Raw genomic sequence first — 24,249 nt, forward strand, 5'->3', positions numbered from 1 at the left:
TATTTCCTGAGTGCCAGGGGGGGCTTGTGGTTAGCCGGCAGCGACAGGAATGAGCCGAGGCCAGGCCTTGACCCAGCACGTGGTGTCCCCAGCACCGGAGCAGCTCCCTCGGGGGAGGGGCGGGGGACGAGGGCGTGGAGGCCTGCATGCTGGTGCGGTCTCTTCCCACAGACACCCCTGCCCCCCACGAAGTCTTAAAGAGGGTGGGGGGGGGTGGGACCCCGCCACTTCGGAGGGCCGTCGGGGGTCAGCGCTGGTGCCGCGGGGCCGCCTGCTCCTGGAGCCCACCCCCACCCCGGGTCCCGCGCCGCGGGATGTCCACGCCGCGATCGCGGAAGGGGAGGGGGTCCCGGAGGCGGCCCGTCCAGTGCCGGCGGTTGGGGGGCCTTGTTCCTTCCTGCGGTCGCCCATCGCCGGCTCACGCCGCAGGTGACCCCGGCAGCTTGCCAGTGGTCCCCGCTCCCCTCGGCCGCGCCCAGCCCAGCGCTCCCCCTGCCGCAGACGCCTCCTTGGGGTTTTCCGGCTCTGAGCGCCTCAGATGACCTCGCCGGCCGCCGGCCCGAGCCGCTCCCTCCTCCCGCCCTCCACCCCCCGGCTTCCCGCCTCCCGGGCCGCGCGGCAGGGCTTTCTGATGAGTCAGCGGGAGCTCGGGAGCCTCCAGCCGCGCCGAGGCATCTGCTCCGGTGACGCACCGTGACTCACGGGCGCCCGGGCAGCCGCAGTCCCCGAGCGCGCAGCGCCGAGTCGGGACGCCGAGCGCAGGCCCCCCACCCCCACCGGCCCCGGGCGGACCCCTCTCCGCGCCCCGCGCGGGGCAACGGGCTCCTCCCGCCTCTAGTTCCCTCCCCACCCCACCCCCGGTTCCCGCCCGCCTGCGGCGCTCTCCTCCCCGTGCCCCTCCGATCCTGGCCCCAGTCCAAGCTGACATCAGACGCTGGCCGCCCGGCCACCCTCTGAGTCAACAGTTTCCGAAGCCGAGCCCGCTGCCAGGGGCGGGGAGAAAGCGCTGCCTCCGGGGGAGGCGGAGGGGGCGGGGCGGCCGGGTCCGGCAGCCGCGGGAGGGTGGAGGTGGGTGGGGACCAGCGAAGCTTTTTTTTACAAGAAGTCACGGGGGTTGGGGGTGCGGGGGGCGGTTAGGGGGAACCGAGAGGGTGAAAACCACCCTGCAGAGCGGCCGGGGCGGAGAGGAAACCTGCGCCCAGAGCCACGTGCTGGAGCCGGCGCGGGGTGGGTGGCTCGCGGAGGCGTGGGGGAGGGAGAGGCCGCTGCTGGGAAAGGCCCCAGGCCACGTTTCTGGGGGAGGAGATGCGCCGCGAGTGGACACGCTCGGCCCAAGGCCAGCCGGGGACCTTCGTGTCTGGAGAGGGCGGCCCAAGATCCCTCTGATGGGAGCAGCTCTGGCCTAGCCTCGGACGGACGGCCCTGCCTGCTCAGGGATGGCCTTGCATAAATGCCCTGGCCTAAAGGAAATGGCAACCCACTCCAGTGTTCTTGCCTGGAGAATCCCAGGGACGGGGGAGCCTGGTGGGCTGCCGTCTCTGGGGTCGCACAGAGTCGGACAAGACTGAAGCGACTTAGCAGCAGCAGCAGCAGCAACCTGGTTGCCTCCTCTGACCGCGGTGGGATGGGGTTGAGGTTGAAGGGTCTTCTATCTCACCCCGCCCCTGCCCACCACCACCTCAAAGAGGATATCTGTCCAGGGGTCGAAGAATTTGAGAGACTGAGTAAACTGGGGGTGGGTGGCCATCCAGTGAAGGTGAGGAGAGTGGTAGGAAGAAAAAAAGGAAGCACAAAAAGAAGGAAGGAGAATCTTAAGAACCTGCCAAGGACGTAACTGCAATCCTTGGAAAGGTGAGTTTCCTGTTACCTGAGGTACTAGGCCAAAATCCTGAGGAGAGAAAATGGATTAGCTGCAGAAAGGAAGGTGGAGTCTGGGCTTTTTTTTGCTCTGGGTAAGAGGCTGGGCGATGGTCTGCCACTGTCTGGGTTCAGCAATCGCTTCGAGAGGCTGCCTCCTGTGGTTCTAGGATGTGAAAGTGAAAGTCGCTCAGTTGTGTCCCACTCTTTTCGACCCCATGGACTATGCAGTCCGTGGAATTCTCCAGGCCAGAGTCCTGGAGTAGGTAGCCTTTCCATTCTCCAGGGGATCTTCCCAACCCAGGGATCGAACCCAAGTCTCCTTCATGGCGGGTGGATTCTTTACCAGCTGAGCCACAAGGTTTTTAGGTTGCTCAAGGACAAAAGATCTTTTAAAGAGCACCCACTTGCACCTAGAAGTTCCCTGACCCTTTGCCCCGCCCTTGTCAGACAGGAAGGAATGGAGAGGAGCCAGGAAGACAGAAAGCCAGCAGACCTCCACAGGCGCCTGGGTTTCCTCCCCTCTGAGTCCACCTCATCTCACCCCACCCTATACAGCTGCCATGGGTGGGGGGCTTCCAGCTGGAATTCATTCTCAATCTCTTTTTGGGATTTGACTTGCCCTTCTTTCCAAAGCCACGGCTCAGCAAGTGATGCCAGCCCCAGGAGGGGATGTCCGGGTCTCATCTTGCAGCCAGAAGGAGCACAACAGCTGGGTGCCCAGAACCCATCCGGGTCTGTGCAGAGCTGTTTGTCAGTGCGGCCTCCCAGGACCACGTGAGCTGCCTCTCACCCTGTATGACCCTCTTTCAGACCCAGGCAGAGCAGAGCTCCCGGCCCCCTTCCCCTCGTGCCCAGCCTTCTCCCAAGTGTGCAGGCGGGTGGCTCATTCCTGCCGGGTCAAAACCACATTGAGCTGGACTCCTGGGAAGTTCTCTCTGGACCTCTGTAGAAGAGGTAAAAATGACAGCTTTTGGGAAACCAGGGGGTCTCATTTGCTGAGGTGGGTCAAGATGCAGAGCCCTGTGGCATCCAAGAGCAGAAGGACTGGCTGGGGATCCTCATGGGCGCTGTTAGTTAGGAGCAGAAGGTCCTGGGCCCTGGGTGTTTGCACTTCGGGGGAAGTTGGTGGGCTGGACCAATGGGGGTTTATCCTGGGAGCTGAGGCCAGGTGCAGCAGGGTGCTCTGGTCGGATACTGAAGTCAGAAACACTGCAACCCCCAACTTCCACTTTTTTTTTTTTTTCTTCATGCTGAGAACGCCCTTGGTAGGGGCTGCCTCCTCCACTGTTTCAGATTCTGCTTTCTCACGTGTGTGTCAGAGAGGCAGTTATCACCTCTGTCAATCTCTTTTCTCCCACTCCCTGATCTGTGTGCCTATGGCCCTTGGCAGCTGCACTGTCACCCTTCCCACGCTCTGCTTGGCCTGAGAGAGAGAGGTTTTGCTGTCTTCAGCTTCCCTCTCTACCCAGAGGCCTGCTGAAAAGGCCCAGAGTTTCATCTTTGCAACTCCTTCCTGGTGGAACGCGTGAGGAAGTGAATTAGCTGTCAGCTCCGTCCTCTTCTGCCCCACGCTTGGCCTGGCAGCCTCTTTCGTGTCTGAGGTCGCTTCCTGTTTGCTGTGTCTGCTGCCTCCATGAGATCCTCATCCTGAGTTTTGACCCACCCTGCCCTTTGCCTCACGACTCAGCTCAGCCTTTGTGACCCTGGCTTGTTCACCTGATGGACCCCTGGAAGCTGCTCAGCAGGAAGAGCCTATGTGCCTCTCCTTAGAACCTTCCCTATGGGCTTCTCTGGTGGTTCAGGCGGTAAAGGAGTGTGCCTGCAATGCAGGAGACCCGAGTTCAATCCCTGGATCGGGGACCCTGGAGGAGGGAATGGCAACCCACTCCAGTATTCTTGCCTGGAGAATCCCAGGGACAGAGGAGCCTGGCAGGCTAAAGTCCATGGGGTCACAAAGAGTCGGACACGACCGAGTGGCTAACACTGTCACCAGGCAGAGGGTCAATGGGGCCTAAGTGTACCTCACTAAAGGCAACCCGCCCACTGACTGTACCTGCGCACCCAGGAACGCGGGTGGCCCTAACTGAAGCTAACATGTCATGTGTAAATTCCGCAGTGCTACAACAGACAAAGTAGGGGCTGCCTTCCTTCACAAAACGTTTTCCAAGCGTGTTGTTGAATATGAGATTCCTCGTATGCATTTGGAGGACTCATTTTCCTCGCAACTTGTGGGGAATGGATATATTGAAAGTGAGATACGAAATTAGGAGACGAATTGGCAGAGATCAGTCTGTTTTCAGGGAGTCATGTAACCAAGTTCTGTATCACTGCACATGCCAGAAAAGTTGGAGAGGAAACCGAGCCAAACTAGGAACGTCTGCCTCAAAGGATTTGGCATAACTCCTCAAAACATCTGGCACCGCATGGTAGCATTTGTCATGCCACTGAAAAGCTAACCTCCAGTTGTCCTTGACCAGTGGAGCAGAGGGCCAGGAACCCTCTGTGTGAGAAAATGTGGTTCTAGCTTTGGTTTTTCTGTGTCTGAGCTCTACTACCTTGGGCCACCTGCTGATCTGTCTGTGCCTAGGTTTCTTCTGTAAAATAGAGATCCTTATACCTACTTCTTAGGGCTCTGTGGAGGACCAGAGGAAGTAGTTGACAGCTGGTGGGTGCCCAGTGTACACCTGAAACTACCACCACGTTGTAAACCAACTATACTCCAATAAAAATTAAGTGGTTTTTAGCTGTTGGGGGTAACAACTTCCTGAAGTGTATAATCTTCTCCTTTGGGATCCTTTAGGTCTAGGTTCTGTCCAGGGTCAAGAAAGTCAAATTGAGAGAATGTTGAGCTATTTTTCAGAAGCCACTGGCGCAAAAAGACCAACATCTCTAGGAGAGGTAAGGAATTTAAGAGCAGCACAATCTGCCAGCCAATGGTGGATTTCAGGCCTGAGAGAACCTGATAATGAATCATTCTGAGGCCCAATCAGTGACAAAGATGACCTTTGCCCAGACATTGGCATGTTTGAGCCTTTAATGCAGGAGGTGTTGAAAGAACCTAATAAATGCTTATTCACTGAGTAAAATCCAAGTTGAAGGAAAAGTGAAAAATATATATTCTGGGTATCCCTGTGCCAGGTGAGATGTGACCCTGAGGGAAAACACTAAATCAGACCCTGCTCCCGTGGGTCCCAGAGCCTTACACTGGGCCCTGGAGTCTTGCTTCTGAGAATGGGAGCAGATCACATTCCCAGGAAGGACAGATTGACGGGCTGCATTGAGCACCATTGGTAGAGGGAGTAAGAACTGCCCTTTGCACCTCACCTCAACTCTTTCTGGGCTTCCCTGGTGGATCAGACAGTAAAGAATCTGCCTGCAATGCAGATAGACCCAGTTTTGATCCCTGGGTCAGGAAGATCCCCTGGAGGAGGGCATGGCAACCCACCCCAGTATTCTTGTCTGGAGAATCCCAAGGACAGAGGAGCCTGGCTGGCTACAGTCCATGGGGTGGCAAAGAGTTGGACATGACTGAGTGACTAACACTTTCCCTTTCAGCTCTTTCTAGCCCATCTGACACCAGTCCAGAGAATGTATAGTATATTCTCCTAGGACTCCATAACCAAGGAACCACAAACTGGGTGTCTTAAAACAACAGAAATGTATTTGCTCAGAATTCTAGAGGCTGGAGTTATCTGCAGGGCCCTGCTCCCTCTGAGACTCTGGGTAGAATCCCTCCTTGTCTCTTGCAAGGAAGGTCCCTCACGCGAGTTCAGGGCCCGGCATGAGGCTCTGGAACCCATCACCCACTGGAGCAGGGTCTGACTTAGTGTTTTCCCTCAGGGTCACATCTCACCTGGCACAGGGGTACCCAGAATATAAACTCTGCACTTTTCCTTCAAATTCTTGGATTTGACTCAATGAATAAGCATTTATTAGGCTCTTTCAACACATCCTGCAATCCTTGGCATTCCTTGGCCTGCAGCTACTTCACCCCATTCTCTGCCTCTGTTAACACATGGCGTTCTGTGCGCATCTTCACGTGGCGGTCTCTTTATTAGAACCCCAGTCACACTGAATAAGGGCCCACCCTAATAGCCTCTTCTTTGTTTTTTTTTTAATATTTATTTCTGTTTATTTGTGCATGCTAAGTCGCTTCAGTTGTGTCCAACTCTGTGCAACCCTATGGACTGTAGCCCGCCAGGCTCCTCTGTCCGTGGGATTCTTCAGGCAAGAATACTGGAGTGGGTTGCCATGTCCTCCTCCAGGGGATCTTCCTGATCCAGGGATCGAACCCACGTCTCTTATGTCTCCTGCATTGGCAGGCGGGTTCTTTATCTCTGGTGCCACCCTATTTGGCTCCACCGGGTCTTAGTTGTGGCACACAGGGCCTTTAGTTGCAGCATGTGGGATCTAGTTCCCTGACCAGAGATCAAACCAGGCCCCCTGCATTGGCATCACGGAGTCTCAGCCACTGGACCATCAGAAAAGTCCTCCAATCGCCTCTTCTTAATTTAATTACACCAGCAAAGACCCTGTTTCCAAATAAGGTCACATCCACAGGTACTGGCCGGGGGGAGGGTGTTTAGGATTTCACAGTATCGTTCTAAGGGAAAACAGTTCAGCCTGTAACATGTGGTAAGAGTGATGCCTTTGATAAACGGGCTGCTGCACAGGCCAAGAGGGTAGTCAACATGGGTGTCTTGCCCTGTGCCAGCAAGGGGGCAGATAGAAACAGCAAGTTAGCATCCACCTGTCAGGAATCTCAGGAACACTTATATCCTTTAATCCAGCGATGCACCACTAGGAATCCAGCTGGAGAAAAGCATCAAAAATGTCGTAAAACTTAATGCACAGAGGTCTTCTCAGTGTTGTTTACTAGAAACAACTTCAACGTCCAACAGTTAAGGATGGTTATTAAAATAAGCCGCATCCTACGTGAGGGGGTGCTAATAGCTTTTAGAAATGATATTTCCAGGAAAAAAATTTTGAAACATGGAAAAAATGAAATGATATATTCCGTATGTTGTCAAATTTATTTAAAAAATGGACACGGAAGAAAAGAATCAATATAATGTTAACAGTCTCCCCCCTTCTTAGGAGAGATAATGAGTGATTTTTTTAAAAATTATTATTATGGAGCTATATATGTTCTCTGCATTAGCTTGATAACCAAGGAGAAAAAAGCCCTAATGTTATTTTAAAAATAGATATATAAATAGTTTCCTGGAATATACATTCCAGGAAAGTTCTAGCTGGGAGGAGAGTAGCAGCTGCTGGGTGTCCTGCTGATTTCTGTGTTTATAAGCCACAGCCGTAACCTCTCTAGAATTTCTCAACATGTAGCTGGATGGCTCCTTGCCTCAGAATTACCCATGATGCTTATTTAAAAATGCAGAATTCTAGGCCCCACCCCAGGCCTACTAAACTGGGCCCAGGAATTTGCATTCTTACAGGCTCTGCGCACTTGAGTTTGAATTCCCTTTATCTTAGAGGCTAGGGATACCCACTCATCAGTAATCCAGCATGGATCCAGCATGGTTTCTCACATCAGTCGTTTTGAGGAATAAAACCAAATAAACAGGGAAGTTATTCTTTTTATAAAGTTCACTCTTGGTTCTCCCTAGAACAGGAAGCTGCACACCAAATATTCAAAACAATAGAAAATTCATAATTATATTTTATTTTGGAATTAAGCAACAGCAGGTGGTGTGTCTTAATTTATGTTAGGCAAATAATGAAAACGAGTTAACATTCCAGACTCTAGCCTGGTAAGTGATTAAGTGTTAGTCCCTCAGTCGTGTCCAACTCTGCAGCTCTGTGGATTGTAGTCCGCCAGGCTCCTCTGTCCATGGGATTTCCCAGGCAAGAATACTGGAGTGGGTTGCCATTCACTTCTTCAGGGGATCTTCCTGACCCAGAGATTGAACCCAGGTCTAACCGGCATTGCAGGCAGATTCTTTACTGTCTGAGCCACCAGGGAAGCCCCTGACCTAGGATGGAATTAAGAAAAGCAGTTGCAGGAGAATGCCGGCCCACAGGAAAAGCTTTGCCCTATTACCAAGCATGTATTCCACATGCCGTTAGTTCAGCATCGTAATTATAGATGTGATCACTTTTAACTCACAACCTGAAGCTGAAGCTCTAATACTTTGGTCACCTGATGGGAAGAACTGACTCATTGGAAAAGACCCTGATGCTGGGAAAGATTGAAGGCAGGAGGAGAAGGGGACAACAGAGGATGAGATGGTTGGATGGCTTCACCGACTCGATGAACATGAGTTTGAGTAAGCTCCGTGAGTTGGTGATGGACAGGGAAGCCTGGTGCGCTGCAGTTCATGGGGTCGCAAAGAGTCGGATGCGACTGAGCGACTGAACTGAATGGTTTAGGGGAACGATATTAGAAGACGGAAGGTTCTCCACTTTGAGGTGTGTGCCAGCTTAGGGCAGGGGCTGGCTGAGAACACCCTCCGGGTCCTGTAGGCTGTGACTTGTCCAGACCCAGAGGAGCTGTAGCTTCGGGTGGGGGGAGAGAAAGGAGGCAGCTGTGCAATTAGCCATCTTGTCAGTAGGTGAAACTCAACACCACAGGAGGCAAGCATTCAGGGTATTAGTCCACACTGTTGCTTCAGGGAGAAAAGATGAGCCACCGGGAGAACGAAATATCCCGAGAATGAAGACAGCCATGATTAAAAAAAAAAAGGAACTGAGAGCTCCAGCAGCTGTGGAGCTCTGCCTCAGCCTGGAAGGGGCGTGGCCCCTCCCAGGGCCCTCTCTAGAATGATGGCTTCAGGAAGCAGGTCGCCCTGTGCCTGACCCGACCTGTTTGGGTGGGAGGAGGGCAGAGGTTGGGGGGGGTGGGGCGGGCAAAAAAATCGGCAAAGTGCGTGGCCATCTTTCAATAACACCTTCCGATTGTGCTGTGTCGTAATCCCCAGCGCTCTGGCCTGAGTGGATGGGAAATGAGAGCTGGGTGGGCAGGACCCTCGTCCACTCACCAACTCTGGTAGGCCCCCAGCCTTCGGGCTGAGAGTAGGGCGCTGGGGAGGCCGGGCCAGACAGACCTTCTTCCCTGCGGCAATGGGAGGGAGCGCAGGAAGTCCTCCGAAAGGGTTAGGGCCCATCGAGGGAAAGAAATGTCAAAGGAAGCCCTGTATCTTTCATACAACGTGTAATTAACTCTCAACAGAAAGTGCCACGAATTCATAATGGGATCTGACAGCGAAGGAGGAAGACTCCGACAAGCATGAGATTTGTCGTGGGTTTTTTTTTTTTTTTTAAATTTTTTAAAGGAACACGAACGGTTGCAGCTATAATCGTGGACCTCCTCCGGTGATAGTGTCTCCCCAGCAACGAGCCGGATGGTGCTGTGTCCTGCCTGACCCGGGCAGAGTGAACAGGAAGCGACGGTGCTCAGGGGGTGGGGGCCGTCCGCAGCCACCTCGCTGTCTGCCTGGGGAGCCAGCCCCAGAGCCCTCTCCTGGCCAGGAGCCGTCCTCGGAGTCATCCCAGGTCTCCAGCCAGCAGCTCCTGAGGTTGCCCTTCCGGCGGAGCCCAGGCCTCCTCCCTAGTGCCCTGCCCTCCGCTGGGCGGCTGCAGGCTGTGAGGAAGGGTGGGGCAGCTAGAGAAGAAAGGCAGGGAGCCCCTGGGTGGGGTGGCTGCAGGTGGGCAGGGCCTGGGCAACCGCCAGAACAAACCAGGGCCAGCGTTCTCCCCCCTGGGCACAAAGGGCTCAGTGTGAGGGACACACCCGTCCCGTGTGCAAGCGGGAGGCTCACGTTTCCTGACAGAGGAGGAGGCCCGTTCCCAGATCGTCCTGGGTGTGGCCTGGAGGCTGAAGCCTGCTGGGCAGGCGCCACCCCCCAACCACCGCCCCACCGTGGACTCCTGGTGACCCGTCTGGGTGGCTTCAGCCCTCCTTATCCTCTGGTCTGCACATGAGGATGGAGAAAGGCCTGGACAGGCCGCTTAACTCCACAGGACATGGGCATCTGCCTTTTCTTCCTCTGAGAAAGAGCCTTCTTAGGTCCACTCCCCTCCCCCACCACAGACACACTAATGTGTGCGCTCACACACACACACACACATTCATTAGCTCCCAGTTTAAATGAGAGAAGGTCCTGCCCAACCATACTCGACTAGTCAACTCTATTGTGCAGACCCTTCCACTTCCCCCAAGCCATTGCCTCAAGAAGTTAAGACTAGGCCCCAAAGAAGTCAGGCCTAGCCACATGTAACAAGAACCGTTGTACTGACCACAGTACATCTTTGCTGATGCTCACAGATCCCCTGGGGCGGCTATGCCTTGCCATTGAAAAGGATGGGTCACTAAGTTACTGAAATCTTCCCTGGGCCTGGTGGGCTTTGGGTTTTACAATGAAAGAGTTGGTAAATCAACTCTACTCCAATAAAAAAGGTAAAAAATCAAATGAAAAAAAGTTAAGAGAATACTTTTTCTACGCTCTCTCATCAGTCAGTCAGGCCAAGAGCCACAGGGTCGCAGGGCGGTCCGCACAGCTCCTGCAACCCTACTGCATCGGGTGGGCCCTGCGGCCTCTGCAAGCAGGAGGGGCGGGCGTGGTCCTCTGACCACCACTGAAGCCAGTAGTAGTGGATGAGAAGCGGGCAGTCTTGGAACGCAGGGCTTTTCTCTGTCCTGTGTTGTGAACTATGAAGAGGACATTCATGTACTGAACATATATTTCTTGGGCGCCCATCTAGGTGCCAGAAAAGAAACAACAGTTCCTGCTCTCAGGAGCTTACATTTGACACAAAAGCCTGGGAGCTTCTCTGCACTCATTTCCTATAGCTGCTCTAACAAAGCACCACAGATTGGGTGGCTTAAGCAACAGAAATGTTATTTTCTCACAGTTCTAGACATTAGCTATCTGAGATCAAGGTCTTGGCAGGGTTGGCTCCCTCTGAGTCACCCCGATTTCTTTCTGCGTCTTCACACGGCGTTCTCCCCGTGTGTCTGTGTGTCCAAATTTCCCCTTTTTATAAAGATACCACTCATATAAAATTAGAGCCCACCCTAATGGCCTTCAGAAAAGGCAATGGCACCCCACTCCAGTACTCTTGTCTGGAAAATCCCATGGATGGAGGAGCCTGGTAGGCTGCAGTCCATGGGGTCGCTCAGAGTCGGACACGACTGAGCGACTTCCCTTTCACTTTTCACTTTCATGCATTGGAGAAGGAAATGGCAACCCACTCTAGTGTTCTTGCTTGGAGAATCCCAGAGACGGGGGAGCCTGGTGGGCTGCTGTCTATGGGGTCATACAGAGTTGGACACGACTGAAGCGACTTAGCAGCGGCAGCTGCAGCAGCTAATGGTCTTACTGATTATCTCTGGAAAGACTTTATCCTCAACCAAGGTCACGTTCTGAAGTACAAAGGGTTAGGACTCCAGTGTGCTTTCTTCTCTGGGAGGTGGACACAATTCAATTCATAACAACCTCTACAGAGACGTATAGGAAAGTATGAAGGCGAGTCAGTTGCCTTTGAGGTGCCTGCAGTCTCCTACTTCTTCAAGGTCTCTGGTGAATGTATCTGATTGGTGGAACCTGGGTCATGAACCTGTTCCGTGCTGCAGGGCAGGCTGGGAAATTCAGTTTCTGGCTTCTCATCTTGGGGAGGATGGGCATCTAATGTGGGATTTTACCCAAATACAGGAAGAGCATTCAAAGGATTCATGGAAAAGTGTCCACAAAGCACAAGAGGAATCTACTATGTAGGTGCTTTCAGATTTCCTCCAAGGGGACCCGAACGCAGAGGATGAGAACAACCATGTTGCTGTTTTGTCTCCCCTTTAGTGCCTGGTGTTGTGTGCTGCCCACTGCAGAGACCAAACACTGGTGACCACAGAAGACATCTGGCAAGTCTAGAAAATGGTGAACAGCTAACGTTTAGTAAGCATTTACTATGTGCCAGGAATTTTTCTGAGCTCCTTACATGCTCCTTACTTGCCTCATTTCATCCTTGAAGCAGCCTTAGGAAGCAGAGCTGATGATTACCTCCCTTTCACAGGTAAGAAAATGGAGATACTGAGAGGTCAAGCAAGCACTTGGTGAGAGAGTCAGGGTTAGAACCCAGCTATTTCAATCTCAGACTGGGAGCTTAGCCACTTTGCTCCCTAAGAGATGGAAGAAGATGATGCAAGATGGGGGAAAACCTCCCGGCTAGGCTGTGGGGCAGGTGGGTGAGTGCTATTAAGTCATTTGCCCAGGTGGCAACCTGGAGGCTCACCAGAGCCACCCCTGGGTGGCAGATACATTGTCTCACGCTCTCTGTGAGCCAAGGTGGGTGTGATGTCGGTGTGAGACACTCCTGACAAAGTCCTCGGGAATCCTGGGAGGGAGGCGTGGGAGGAGGCAGTGGGGAGGAGGGAGGGAGTGGTGCAGGCTGGCCCAGGAGGCCCTGCCTGGCGTGGCTGAAGACAGCTTGCGTCAGAGGATGCTGGGCAGGGCAGGCACTGGCTCCCCTGTGAGGCAAAGAGGCCCCAGGCTGGGCCCTTGCCAGGGTGCTGCCTGGAGAGGACTGGATGTTCCCAAAGGTTCTTCCCCAGGGACCCAGAGGAACAGATGGGTCTTGGAGGGGCCAGGGGGCTGCCAGGGCAGACCCTCAGTGTTAAGAGCCTCTGTATTGCATTAGGGGCTTCCCTGGTGGCTCAGACAGTAAAAAAATCTGCCTGCAGTGCAGGAGACCTAGGTTCAATCCCTGGGTCAGAAAGAGCCCCTGGAGAAGGGAATGGCAACCCCCTCCAGTATTCTTGCCTGGAAAATCCCATGGACAGAGGAGCCTGGCAGGCTACAATCCACTGTGTTACAAAGAGTCGGACACGACTGAGTGGCTAATACTTTATCAGGTCCCTGCCGGGCTTCTCTGGTGGCTCAGATGGTAAAGAATCTGCCTGCAGTGTGGGAGACCCTGGTTTGATCCTTGGGTCAGGAAGATCCTCTGGAAAAGGGAATGGCAACCCACTCCAGTATTCCTGCTTAGAGAATCCCAGGGACAGAGGAGCCTGGCAGGATACAGTCCGTGGGGTTGCAAAGAGTTGGACACGACTGAGCGACTAACACACACTCAGGTCCCTGCCGTGATGCCCAGAGGCAGAGACCTGGAACCTCTGTACCTATGTCTACCCCTGTGCCATTGGATGTTGCAATGTTGCTACTTGGAGTACTGTGGGTAGGGGCGGGGTTGGGGGTTGTGGGGAAAGGAACAGGAGACAAAAGTGAATGAGACACATTTGCAAAGCCCCAAGCATGCCTCACTGGAGATCTTCTCTGACCCTGGCCCTTAGGACATTCCAAGTCCAGAGAGTAATTTCAACAGTGTCCACACACAAGGGGTGTCTGTCATTCACCTGTGAGCTCCCCTTTTGAGAGAGATGGGACCAACCTAGCAGCCTCCCTTTTCAAAGGGAAACAGGGTACATGGTGGAAGGTGGGCTTTTCTTAAAAGCAACAGAAGAGAAAGGTAAAGAGTATTTTCCTTTAGCACCGATAATAAGGTAAGAATAGGATGCTTTCCTATATACTAGCAGGGCATTTCCAAAACATACCAGAGTAACACAAGTAAGAAAGAAATGTGCAGGTAAAGAAATTATCCATTGGAAGTTTTTGATTTTTAAAACTTTTTGGAGGTTTTTATTACAGTAGGTGACTGTGAGATGAAATCATTTAGTCATGTCCAGCTCTTTGTAACCCCCTGGACTGTACCTCTGTTCATGGGATTCTCCAGGCAAGAATACTGGAGTGGGTTGCCATTCCCTTCTCCCAGGGATCTGGGTCTCCTGCATTGCAGGCAGACTCTCTACTGTCTGAGCCAGTTAATAAAATAGATGAGCTTCAAAAATGTTTACAAACATCAGTGATATTCCAGAGTTTTAAGACCAGGTTAAATCCACAATAACATGAAAAATAACCAGGGTGCCCTAAGGTTCAAATATCTCCTCCCAGATAAGAAGCAGAGAAGGGGGATATTCGTAGAATTTGAAGAATGAGGTGGGGCCGGGTTGCCAGATGAAACACAAGGAGGCCTGTTGCATGTAAATTCTAGATAATACAACGAGCATTTTGTTAGTATGAGAGCATGGTCCAAATATTGCATGGGACAGACCTATATGAAAAAAAAATATTCATTGATGAACTGAGATTTAAATTGAGCTGGCCATCATGTATTTTCAGTTGCTCAATCTGGCCACCTTGGATGGGCCTCCCATCCACTCCAGTAGGCGAAGGCGGAGAAGTGACTTCTGGAAAAGAGCCTGGCTTGTTTGCCTGGTGCCTGGTGTCGGGGACTCCAGGGAGACCAGGCCTCTGGCTCCAGGCCTGCCTCCCAGGGCCCTGGGAAAAGGCCCTGGGCCTCTTCTCGGAGCTCTGGCTCCCTGGAGGGAATAGGCAGGGCCCAGCAGCTGCAGAAGGAAGCCTGGAAAACAACCTGGAAACAGTTCAGGCTTCTCTGGGCAGCTGCCAACACATCTCCAAGTGCGCCAGGGCCCCCGACCACACCGCAGGCCACCTCCCGTGGGCCTGAGAGGTCGCCCTGACCCCCTGGAGTAGAGTAACACTGAGCCACACCGCAGCTGACCCGGCAGACGGGCCAGCCTGCACTGACCTCTCCTTCAGGCCCGACGCTGACTTGCCCCCACGTTCTCTGGGGCTGAGGTCATCGAATGCCCGTGGGCCTTTCCTGCAAGGCTGCCATGCCAATCTGTAGGCATTCACTGGGCGACTAGTTGTGTGTGCTGCCCACAGGTACCCTGGGGAGGGGTCTGCTCCCCAGGATTCTGGGAAACCCCTGAGTGAGGGTCCTGTGATCTCTCCTCTGAAGGTGAATGGAGCCTGCCTGCCTGAGGCCTCTGGGCCAGCCAAAGACCCTCCAGCCCCTCAGGCCCCCTGCTCTGCTAGCCCTGCTCAGGGGCCTTCCTCCCAGAGCTGTGTGGGAGCGGTGTTTGTGTCCTTTCCCAGCGAGCAAGGAGGGGAGAGGGTGGGAGGAAGAGGGGCAGGCCTGCCTTGGGAAGTTTAAGCTTGAAATGTTGGATGGGAGCACTCCCTGGGGTGCTGAGAAAGGAAGGAATGGACAGCTTATGAGAGAGCCTGGCTTTGCTAAGTATCTCCTGTGAGGTGCTTTTAGTCCCATTTTTACAGAAGATGAAACTGAGGCCCAGAGAGGTCATGGAATCTCTCTCAGGTCACACAGAAATGCCAGCCTCAGGATTCCCAGCCAGACCTCTCTGAGTGTTAAACCTGGGTCCGTTCTGTGCCTCTTTGCAGCCCGGGAGAGTTCCGATCTAGTTCAGGAGGAAATATCTACTGTCAACTCTGTTTTTCTACTGTGTTAGGTTCCTGCCTCCTCTGCTACCCCCAAGACTTGGCTCATGACTGAAATTTCGACAAGAAAAAAATGCTGAAAGGAAACAGCTGAACTTCTCTGTGTCCACACCAGGAACCCCATCTCCTGGGCTCTCAACCCTCCTCTCACAGAGCCAAGTGACCTCTTGGGCAAGACTGTGGTGGTCTCGGCAGTACTTTGGGGATTGTCCCTGGTCCCTGCTCTCGGATGGCTCACTTGGTAATTCCTGACAGACTGCAAACCAGCCTCTCAAACTCAGCCTGTGTGGTTGGTTGAGTTTGGTTAAACTGGAGGATATAGGCCGCCATGATGCCCCACGCCTACCCCCCCAGGTGACACTGTGACTTGTCCCTGCCCCCTTAGCCTTTCTTAGATGTCTCCCATAGAGGGCTCAAGCCTTCATTATCTTGGGCATTTCTCAGAGTGTCTCTAGCACTCCAGCCCCCTTGGGCCACCATTCCACCCCCTCAGCACCTCACAGCAGTAGGATGACAAGAAACGTCTGAGTATGGTGGGGAGAGCGTGGGGGCTGGGAGGTGAGAGGGAAGGCTCTGTTTCTTCCAGTCATGAGCTTCCTCTATTGACTCACGCATATGTGTTGGCTGGATGGGGAAACATGGGAGGAGATGGAGGCTGGACGTGGTAATACCAGCCCAGTGGCTCTTGGCTCCAAGTCTGCTCACAGATGTTTGTTAACCAGACGTCGTTAGAAAGGACTTCCAAGCTCTACTTGCACCTCCTCTGCTGAGGGTTGACTCAGTAGCATTTCTCAGAAGCCCCTTTCTTCTGTCACAGCTTGCAACTCCTCTGAGACTCCAGAAACATCCAGCCTACGCAATGTCTTTTCTTGACTGAAGTGTGGCTGTTGGAACCGTACTGCCTGGGTTCCCATCCTGGCTCTGAACCCTCTCAGACTTGGGGGTGATCCTCAATCCCTCTCTGCCTCTGATCCCTTGCCTCTAACCTGGGGATGAGAGCAACTATAGCCTGGAGTTGTTGAGATTGCAATGTTGTCAGCTGTAAAAGACTTAAAATAGTACCTGGTATATGGTAGGTGCTATGGAAGTATTAGCAGCTGTCTTATTATTACTATTATGATTATTTTTCTGTCTCCTCTGCCCTTTCCTTCCATGTCTCCAGTCCAGTCTTTATCGATGCACTGTCCTCCAAAGCCTTGGCGGGCTGGCTGGGCAAAGCTGTCCTTACGGGTGGTGTAAGGGCCTTGGAAGGCTGGAGACTCTCCCATGGAGATGAACATGTGCCTCTGAGAAGGTGTGGGGACCCCTGCAGATGGTTCTGAGGTGGGAAGGAGCAAGTCACCCTCTGCTGTACTGAAAGGAGTACAGCTGCCTAGAGCAAGGGGCGTGTCTCCTGGTGGTGAGGGAACTTTGGTTTGGGTCCAAATAGTTCAGAGAAAAACGCATCAGTCAGAGGACTTCTGAGTGTATCCAGATGGAGGTGAAGCCACACACCTGGTCTCACCTGGGATGAAACTGTGGAACTCCGATGGAATTCCAACCCAGCCCAAACTCTGATTGAGATTTGAACCCATGAGCTGGGACTTGAACCCACTGTCTTTTCATTGAAATCACACACCTGGTCTCAGGACTTAATGAAGATCAGGTTCTTTGTGTCTCGGTGTAGAAAGAATTCATTGAGAGGCAAAGTGATAAGTAAGAAGTGTCAATAGATTTATTGAGAGAGGTACACACTCCACAGACAGAGTGTGGGCCATCTCAGGTGGCAAGAGGCCCCAAAACAAGTGGTTAGTTTTTATGGGCTGGGTAAATTCTTAGGCTAATGAGTGAGAGGATTGTCCAACCGTTTTGGAGAAGGGGTGGGGATTTCTAGGAACTGGGCCACGGCCCACTTTTTGGTCTTCTGTGGTCGGTCTAACAGTCACAGCAGCAGTGGGTGCGTTGTTCAGCATATGGATATATTACAGTAAGTGTATAATGAGGCTCGAGGTCTACTGGAAGTCAAACCTTCCACCATTCTGGGTCTAGTAGATTCTAATCAGTTTATGTTGTATCCACAATGACTATGTCATTCTCTTAAAGGTTATATCCTGCCCCCTTCCCTCCTGTTTCAGAGGTTACAATTAAGACACTCATACAGTAGGACTCTAGTGGGTTGGTGGGTGGCTCCCCAAGAAATATGTCCATGTTCTAGCCCCCAAAACCTGTGAATGTGACCTTGTTTTTAAAGAGTCTTTGCAGATATCATTAAGAATCCTGAGATGAGGTCATCCTGGATTATTTGTCTGTGTCCTAAACCCAAGGACAAATGTCCTTGTAAAAAGTAGAAGAGGCGAATTCGCAAACACAGAGGAGAAGGCCAAGTGAAGACAGAGGCAGAGTCTGAAGTTCTGCAGCCAAAGCAAGCTTGGAGCCACCAGAGGCTGGAAGGGAAGCTTTGGAGAAAATGCAGCCCTGAGGACAACTTGACCTTGGATTGTTTTTTGCTCCCAGAACTGTGAGAAAAATTCATTTCTGTTGTTTAAAGCCACCCAGTTTGTGGTAATTTGTTTCAACAGTTACAGGAAATTAATAACAAGGACCAACTGCAAACCACAGCCTATCTGTACCCCAAAGGGAAAGGAAAAGATAAGGGGCCATGGTTTGAAGTGGTGAAGGCAGAGAGAAATGAAACTCAAAGGGTCGATGAAGGACTTTGGTCGACTGCCGCATGTGCTGGAGCAGGTTGTGCACCGCACAACCGTGGATGTTATATACCACATGCTTGTAGATCTGAGTATCTGCTTGGTTTTTCCCTGCAGTGGTCAGTCAGGTGTCTTAAGGAAGGGGTGCCTCTTACTAAAACATACAAAATTACCCTATGGCCTTGTTGGTGTTAGTGAGAAACATCTAGATAGCCCTGTCCAGTGGAACTTTCTGCAAAGATGGAAATGTTATGCTGTAATTATTGTTGTTCAGTCACTTGGTCAAGTCCAACTCTTTGTAACCTCATGGACTGTAGTACACCAGGCTCCTCTGTCGTCCACTGTCTCCCAGGGTTTGCTCAAATTCATGTCCATTGAGTCAGTGAGGCTATCTAATCATCTCATCCTCTGCTTCCTCCTTCTCCTTTTGCTCTTGATCTTTCCCAGCATCAGGGGCTTTTCCAATGACTCAGCTCTTCGCCTCAGGTGGTCAAAGTATTGGAGCTTCTGCCTCAGCAACAGTCCTTCCAGTGAGTATTCAGGGTTGGCTTCCTTTAAGATGGACTGGTTTGATCTCCTTTCAGTCCAAGGGACTCTCAAGAGTCTTCTCCAGCACCAAAGTTCAAAAGCATTAATTCTTTGGCACTTATGGGACCATCCAATAGCACAGCCATGAGTCACATGTGACCCTTGAGTACTCTGAATGTGGCTTGTGGAACCGAGGAGCTGAGTTTTATTTTAGTTAATGTAAACTGTAAACGCCACATGTGGCTGGGGGCTACCATATTGGACACGCAGCCCCAGGTCAAGAAAATGGAAGCTCCCTACTGCTCAGTGCAGAATTTAATCACCAAAAGCAGGGCCACTATTCACTTAATACTATCCATGGGTCCCTCTGCAACTTAGTCCCTGTTGCGTGGAGGCAAGGGAGTCAGTCAGGGACCAAGGTGGTGGGAGAGGTGGTGACAGACAGTGAGGAGAGCCTGGGAGTATGACAAATACCTAACCAGACTGAAGCAAGGGTCCAAAAGCAGACGGGGGTCTAGAGAAACGCCTGCCCAAGGAGGTTAAGAGATTTCTCTCTAAATTGCTGTCTTTCCCTACCCTTAGTCACCCTTCATGAACTTGTCAGTCCTGAAGTTAGCAGAACTCTTTAGAACCTTTTTTTTTTTTTTTTTGGTTGCACCAGACAACTTGGGAATCCCCTGTAGCTCAGATGATAAAGAATCTGCCTGCAATGCAGGAGACCTGGGTTCAATCCCTGGGTTCAATGTCTGGGTCAGGAAGATCCCCTGGAGAAGAGAATGGCAACCCATTCCAGTATTCTTGCCTGGAAAATGCCATGGACAGATGAGCCTGGCGGGCTACAGTCCATGGGGTCGCAAAGAGTTGGACGTGACTGAGAATGTACAAACGCACACTGCGAAGGAAGAAAACAAATCTCAAATTCCGTTTTTTAGGTAAATGTGATACAAATCGATAGAGATGATAAAGACTGTGCAAAGAAGAAAACCAAAGACCAATATCACTAATGGATGGGTGCAAATATACTTAAAAAAGAAAAAAAGCACATGAGCCTACTCTCACAGGGCTTAGTTCAGTTCAGTTGCTCAGTTGTGTCCGACTCTGTGACCCCATGAACCGCAGCACACTAGGCCTCCCTGTCCATCACCAACTCCCGGAGTCCACCCAAACCCATTTCCATTGAGTCAATGATGCCATCCAACCGTCTCATCCTCTGTCGTCCCGTTCTCCTCCTGCCCCCAATCTTTCCCAGCATCAGTGTCTTTTCTAATGAGTCAGTTCGTCACATCAGGTGGCCAGAGAGATATAGAATCACACAGGAAATGGTATTAGCATGTCTGTAGCATCCATACAGCAGGAGATGCAGCTGTTGAAAAAAATTTTATTAAGAGGTTGTTAATTTGACAAAAAGCAGATCATAAAATAGAATTATAGTCTTTCATTTTTTAAATAAAAATATATCTATAGTCAAAGAAAAAAATGTCTGGAGGGATATATCCCAACGTCTATGATGTCAGGGCTCATCAGCCAAAGGACGCCAGGAACACATGTGTAATGGGGTTTATGGGCAGTGAGGGGCATCTCAAGAAGAAGCTGCTAGAAAGGAATTAGTATCAGGTTTCAGCTTGTGGTCATTGCCTTGGGGGATGGTTCAGGTAAGCGGGGCTTTGCTCTGGACTGGATGCTGCTGGGAAGTGGGGGTAATTTTATGACTCGTCTTAATAATTCGCATCAAGATGAATGGAATGAGGTTATAATTGGTAATAACAAAACAAAAACAGCAGGGACTTCCGCAGTGCTCCAGTGGCTGACTACACACTCCCAATGCAAGAATCATGATCCCTGGTCAGGGAGCTAGATCCCACATGCCACAACTAAGGAGCCCACAAGCCGCAATGAAGACCGAAGATCCTGAGTGCCGCGACTGAGACCCGGCGCAGCTAAATAAATGAATATTACAGAAACAAAAACAACAGAACCTATAAGCCAGAATAGGGGGGTGTTTGGTTATTTTTGTGGTTTGGATGATGCTTTTGTTTCTGTCTCGTGCAGACACGAGTACAGAGTGGTTTTTTTCTTGATCTTCACAGTGGCAGTGGCCTGGGCTACTGTGGGTGTTCTGTGGAGCTGGACATGCTCAAGAAGAGAATGGTAGGCGACATTCTTTGTCCCCAAGACCAAGGCCCGGTTGTGAGAGTGTTGCCAGCTTTGGCCAGCAGGGGCTGGTTTGCCACTTTGCTCTTTCTTAACGGTGTATCTTAATGCTCTGTGTGTTGGGGTTAAGAGTGATTTTCATTTTCTACTTCATATTCTGGAAAATGTTTTTGTTTTTTTAAATCATGTATTACATTTATCTCGATAAAAATAGCTCTTTTCTTTCTGAGCAAAACCAAACCAAAACAAAACAAAAAACCCAGCTGCATAAGAAAACGCTAAACTGGGTAAACCCAACATTTGGTGAGACAGGTAGACAGCCCCGCTGGATGCCCAGAACAAGAGCCACACAGCTGTTCACGCCACATCCTGCCGAGAAGCTCCACTCAGACGTGTCCCCAGGAGGCAGGCGGGGCGTGCCAGGGTTAGAGTTTAGATTAGAGGGAAATTGAGGTTGCTCAAGACCTCACTCCAGGGGCCAGGTGGTGAGAAACACGGCTGGCTTCACCACTGGGTGGAGGTCACCTGGATACCTTGGACACCTGCTCCGAGGCGCTGCCAGGCCAGAGGCGGTCACATGGCCTAGAGCTCTGGCTCTCAGCTTGGCCTGTGCTTCAGAATCACTTGGGTCAGTTGATACCCTCCCACACCTCCAGGGCTCAGCCACCCTGACCAGTTAAATCAGGATCCCTGGGGAGCAGGGCCCAAGTGTGAGCATTTCTTGGCTCTGCAGGAGGTTCCTCCAACTAAACCCTGCTCCTCCAACCCTGGTTTCATTCTCCTTTTTTAGTCTCTACCCTCATCTTTTCCACTCCCTTCACCTCTACTGAAGCTCAAATCTTCACTTCTCTCCCCTAAATCATCCCTGTCCTCCACTCTCCCTGACTGATCTTTGTAAAAAAAATAAATAAATAAAAATTAAAAAATAATAGAAGTCACTGGTTCTCATCTCTGGCAGGGTATTTGAATTGCCAGGGGAGGCTGAAAAAGCATTCCTAGTGCCTGGCCTCTCCTTTAAGAGTTTCTGATTCCATCGGTCTGGGGTGGAGCCCAGGCACTGGTATTTTTCTTAAGTTTCCCAGGGGATTCTGTTGGGGAGTCAGGGCTGAGAACCACTGCTGTAGGTACTTTTACTCCCCAGCCCAGCAGGCATCAAGTGAAGGAGCTAACCCTGGAAACAGAGGCATAAGAGTTCTTTAGGGTCCCTCTAGGGGAGTCTGTCACAAAGGAGAGGAGCCCTTGTCCACAGCTTTGCTGGAGAAGATCACCACGTAGCTCTGTTTGCATCTGGGCAACCACATGGGGTGTTGGGGGAGGAATTCAGCAGCTACGGTGATAGCACCTAGTGATGAGGTGGTCCCTGGCAGAGGAGGACTGGAGAAAGAGAAGGGAGAAAAAGACAGGAATTTTGTCCTAGCTGATGTCCTAAATGCCTTGAGGGGAACTTTGCAGAGGGCTGGCTCCCCCTGGAGTAAAGGGTGGGGAGGGGGGCAGAAACTGGGGAAACAGGGTGGATCTCAATGAACACTTGATTGTTAAGAGCTCTGAGCCTGGGAGGCCTATGATGGATGCTGTGGGTCCCACTCAGACCCCCTTGCGGGGCCCAGGCACTTCACCCCCAGCTGCAGGAAGCTTGTCTGCTGACTGCTCACAGTTGAGTCCTTCCCCAGGAATTGCCCTCTGATGAAGGGAGCTGCCAGGTGCAAGGCTGTGTCGTCTCCGCAGGGCAGTCTGCATACAATGACTAGTCAACAAGGAGGGGCACAAAGACCCAGGCGCCTTGCCTCCTTTGACGACACCCCAGCTGCAGAGCTCCCCACGGGATCAGCTGACGTGTCTGATGTGAGCACATCCCAGTGCAGCCTTGTCTCTGCCTAATCCTGCTTCCCTCATCCCCCTTGCAGTGCTGCTCTGACTTTCTCCCCATAGGCCTCCCCACATGCAGATTCCCAAGTCTGTTTCCAGGGTGCCTGACCTTAATTTATGTGTGTGGGTCCAGAGAGGAATGAAGTTGGGTTGCGTTACAGCTGCTTTGGGGGCCTCATGGAACATTTGTAGGTTCAAAGAACATAAAAATTGCAACTCTGATCAGATATGGGCTCTGCTTACAATTCCTCGGTGACTCCCTACCATCTCTGTGATAATTTGAGAGCTCTTTCGCAATCCAGCCTGACCACCACTGTGGGCACCTCCTCCTCTCCCTGGCTCTCCAGGCAAGGAAAACTGTGATAAAATACATGTAAGATAACATTTATCATCTGAACCATTTGAAAGTGTACAGTCAGTGGCATCTAGTATATGCACAGTGCTGTGTAACTCACCCTATCTAGCTCTGGAAGATTTTCACCACTCCCAAAAGAACCCCCTATTAAGCAGTCACTCTTCATTATCTTCTCCTCCCAGCCCCTGTGTGCATGTGTGTGTGTGCTAAGTCACTTCTGTTGTGTCTGACCCCTTGTGACCCTATGGAATGTAGCCACCAGACTCCTCTGTCCATGGGATTCTCCAGGCAAGAATACTGGAGTGGGTTGCCATGCCCTCCTCCAGGGGATCTTCCTGGACCAGGGAAGGGAAGCCCCCTAGCCCCTGGCAGCCATCAATTTATTTTCTGCCTCCAATAATTTGCCTACTGTGGATATTTTATGTAAATAGAACCATACAATGCGTGGCCTTCTATTGTCTGGCTTCTTTCATGTATAGTGTTCATCCATGTCATAGCATGCATCAGAACGCCATCCTTTTTATGATTGAATAATGTTCCATTTGGAATAACATTCCAAATATATCACATTTTGTTTACCCATTCATCAGTCAATGGACATGTGGGTTATTTCCAGCTTTTTGGCTTTAGTGCTGCTATGAACATTTGTGTACAAGTTTTTGCTTGAACATCTGTACTTAATTCTTTTGAATATCTATCTATATACATATATTAGAATTGCTAGGTTATATGGTAACTCTCTGTTTAACTTTTTGAGGAACTGCTAGACTGTTTTCCATAGTGGGTGCCCCATTTTACATTCCCATGAGTAACGTAAGAGAGTTCCAATTTCTCCATATCCTTGCCAACCCTTGTTGCTTTCTGGTTTTGGGATTGTAGCCATCTTCGTGGGTGGTGGCTTTGACTCGCTCAGTGCATGGTTTTTACCCCCTACCGTGTGGCAGGCAATGGACTAGGCACTGGGGATCCTACGGAGAACACTAAGGCTCTGCTTTGATGGCAGTTCCATCCTGGTGGGGGGATGACACAGGAGAATGCAGTTAGGAGACTGAACCGTGTTCGTTAGCAGGGACAGTAGAACTGCAGCTGGGAGAGCAGGGAAGTGAGCTCTTTGGGCTTCTTGTGCCTCTCCTTGCCCTGGTGGGTGGAGCAGAGGTTGCAAACTCAAAGGCTTCGGGGGCACTGGACATGGCCAGAGGAGGGAACCACAGGGGTGAGCACACGTGCATTTGTGTGTGTATTTTGGGGGGTTGGTGCTATGACAAACTAGAGGGTACCAGTCCTGCCTCTAGGGGCAGATGCTGCTTTAGCACTGGTTTCATACTGGTGAATAGAACTGGGCCTGGCCACACCGGATCAAAATAAGATTTTAACATGAAATCTATACTTTTTTTACATGATGGCACTTTAAAAACATTGTCTGGGGCCCATTTTGATGAACTGCCCACCAGTCTGATTCTGACAGGGATGTGTT

General features: G+C 51.4%; 1 long non-coding RNA gene across 1 annotated transcript; it reads left to right on the forward strand.

Moving 5' to 3' along the window:
- Positions 1 to 1,197: 1,197 nt before the first annotated feature.
- On the forward strand, positions 1,198 to 21,861 carry LOC109568672 (uncharacterized). Its single transcript, XR_011570644.1, has 3 exons — positions 1,198 to 1,851; positions 11,670 to 11,883; positions 15,203 to 21,861. It is a non-coding gene; the product is annotated as an uncharacterized lncRNA (long non-coding RNA).
- The last annotated feature ends 2,388 nt before the right edge of the window (positions 21,862 to 24,249 follow it).

The sequence above is a fragment of the Bos indicus genome, chromosome 14 (genome assembly GCF_029378745.1).
Source record: "Bos indicus isolate NIAB-ARS_2022 breed Sahiwal x Tharparkar chromosome 14, NIAB-ARS_B.indTharparkar_mat_pri_1.0, whole genome shotgun sequence".
In the NCBI taxonomy this organism is placed as follows: Eukaryota; Metazoa; Chordata; class Mammalia; order Artiodactyla; family Bovidae; genus Bos; species Bos indicus.